Source organism: Lygodium microphyllum, chromosome 2 (genome assembly GCF_053477565.2).
Source record: "Lygodium microphyllum isolate KBCC chromosome 2, Lygodium_microphyllum_v1.1.10, whole genome shotgun sequence".
NCBI lineage: Eukaryota > Viridiplantae > Streptophyta > Polypodiopsida > Schizaeales > Lygodiaceae > Lygodium > Lygodium microphyllum.
The window spans coordinates 116,857,977-116,861,227 of NC_141136.1; the positions used below are offsets into that span (position 1 = coordinate 116,857,977).

The 3,251-nt window shown below is 38.2% G+C and overlaps 1 pseudogene; it reads right to left on the reverse strand.

Annotated features, from left to right (window-relative positions):
• Positions 1-730: 730 nt before the first annotated feature.
• On the reverse strand, positions 731-1,348 carry LOC148040221 (uncharacterized; annotated as a pseudogene).
• Between the last annotated feature and the right edge of the window lie 1,903 nt (positions 1,349-3,251).

Consider the following 3,251-nt stretch of genomic DNA (forward strand, 5'->3'; position numbering starts at 1 on the left):
AGCCTGTAAGTCAAATACACAAGCTATCAAGCATAGGAAATAATAAAAAGCATAATCACACAACAATGAAATGGAATTTGCTAAAAAAAAGTATGTCACATACTTCAATAGCATCGTAATAGATACATTGCTCCATCCAAATCGATTTTGAAGATTGAGAATAAGTAATCTTGCACTTAGACGTGTCAATTGGCTTCCTGTATAGATATACTTTAGAGCTTCTTCTCAAAGATATTTCTCATTGTCGGGAATATCACTCACACCATCATTTTGATACCAATCATCAACAAAATCAGTCATGCCGTCATCATCATCAAAGATGCTATCACATGGATCAAACTCCTTGGAATATTATTCTTTTAGTCTTGCATACATGTTAGGATCACTCCTACGTAGGATCCTCATGCACTCTACTGATATACGTGATGTGCCATGTGAAGGTTGATTTATGATATCATCAATGCCATGATCCGGATGCTACATATTTGAAGGCAACGAAGCCATACATCAATGACATGCTTTGGCCATAAAAGGAGAGAGAGACACACACGCAAGCACACATAGTTCAATGGCTGCAACTTTAGGAAAATTATAACCACACTTTATTGTACATATACACAGCTTTCAAAGATTGCCCAAAAATATTATAGCATTATGAGACTGTAGTACAAAAGTCTAAAATTGTAGTACAAGGTTCTAGAAAAATATTAATATGTATACACTAGAGCTCCTAATCCTCATCTATAAAGGGTGCTCGTGGAGGCCTATGCCAACCATAGTTAACTAACAATTCATCGCCAGCACGCAATGATGTAATAGCATTCACAAGTATGTATCTCAGTGCATCTCTACTCATATGTTCTAGTTCATGACTATTTTCAATCTCTACAAATGTGCAATTGGTTCTTGTGCTTCTTCCTTGGTTGCTATTGATCAAACCTGCTATGTTTTCTTGAGAGTAAGGTCTCCCATCAATATAGAGTCTTTGCCCCTCTACATGTGTGATGCCTCTCTCAAAAAGAGAGGCTACATTGAGACACGGCCCATAAGTATTCATGCTCTGAATGTAGCGAGCAAGATGATGCCATGGTCCCCACCCATATATAGGTCCACAAAAATACATAAGAGTGACCTCTGAATGAGGGGGCACATGTAAATCTTGTGCAATAAATAGGCCTCGTCTTGCTCCATTGATAGTGGATGGAGCAATCATGTACCAATTGCCCTAGAAGCTGAAAACCTCTCCATCTAATGGAAGTGATCCCCTTTGCCATCCTTTGTATGCTCTATGATTGTATGCTTGTACTAGAGTATGCAAACGAGTAGGCAATGGATGATCTCCGGCCATCTCAACCTCCAGACCAAGGGCAAGAAGTCCCTGAGAAACCTCAAACTGCAACTGACAAATGGCATGTCCATGTTGTGTGCGAGGGACATATGCCCCACCAATATTGTAGTCATCCTCCTCGTCAAGCATGGGTCCCTACATATATAACGTAGTTCGCATCACATATATTAAGTTAGTGCTCATTACAAAAAATAATAATGAAAGTAAGAAAGATCAGTCACATACCATAGGTTCATGTTGCTCCTCAAGTGCTGGTGCTCGATCATAAATACCATAACTACATTTGATGTGAATGGCACTCTCGTCGTGGCCTCCGATACATGCCTCAACAATGATCACACCAACATATCACACACTCATAGTAAAAATCATCATATGTAGGTCCATGTGCAGCACTCGAACTCTATCCACCCCAGCCATCAATGATAGGAGGTGGCATTGTACCCTCTGAACCTGTCCAAATCTGCTTATCAAGAATCACAAAAATATGAGACATTTTTTGAAGGATCAATTATAGTAAAGAAACATAACACTAGTATAACAATGAAATCTAACATGTTTTGTGATATCTTATAGTGCTTATTCTATGAAGAACATCAAGCTACAAGGAACCCACTCCATACCAAACAACTAGTTCGAATCTCATATGCACCCAAGAAGGATCACATAAATATCCAATCCTTTGGAAAAAACCTCATGGTTCTGCACTATTCTTAACATGTTATTGCTTCTTCTTCGTTAAGCACCAATATACTCTCCATAAAAATGCTTGAAGAACTACTAGATGCAACAACAGTCTTTACATGCAACAATAGGTTGAGAAAAATAGCACAAGCATCATGAGTCCTACCTCTCAAATTCACTTGTGAATGTATACAACAACTTAATGAATCTTAAAGTAATTCAAGACTTAGAAAAATAAAATCTTTTCAAGGTAATTCAAGACTTCATGGCAAGCCCCCTCTCTCTCTTTATATACATATACACATATTAAGACTTGTGATAATTAAAACAAGTACAAAAATCTATTTTTTATCTTATTCAATTATGGCATTTTTAAAATTATCAATAAAACAAGCACAAAAACTCATTATCCATGTTCATGATCAGCCCAAAAATCTTGAAAAGAATCACCTATGCATAGACCGGACCGAAGTACACAATGTCCAAAGCGAGTGCAAGGAAGGAATTGCCAAAAAACATAGGGAGAGAGAGTGTGTGTGTGAGTGAGTGAGTGAGCGTGTGTGTTTGTGTGTAAGCACAAGAGGGATTGAGAGAGAGATGCATGACAAAGAAAGGGGGGTGTAGCAAAAAATGACCGGGGAGAAACAAAGGAGATGAAAATGGATAGCTCAGGTTCATCCGCAGGGTATCCTCACTTAAGTGATGAATTCTTTAAAAATTTCCTCCATCGCTTAAACAATGACAAACGAATTTCATCTCGCTTAAGCAACTAAAGCCATGTTAAAATTTTTAAGCCGCTTATGCGACACTTTCTGGTCGCTAATATCCTTGCTATACACATCGCATAAACGATGTACAATAGTGACATGGCTTTTATATCACTCATTCAATGACAATTCATCGCTCTATGCCTCACTATAGGGGGGTCATTGTAGTAGTGTGAGGGGATTCACCAACTCAATATGAGCATGGACACCAAGCTTGACAAGTTAATAGTTGTGTGTACCATGTTTAGTGACAAATTTACTCCCATGGCAGCCCCAACAATGCCTACAAATGATTCAAGGTTTCATGAAGATTATGAAGCACATCTATCATGTATGCAACATGGCTACAGTTATGGTTATGTGTAGCAGCATGATATATATGCTCAACATTCCTATGGGCAGCATGAAGCATATGTTCATTATGTATATGATGGAGATGGACATCCTTGTTA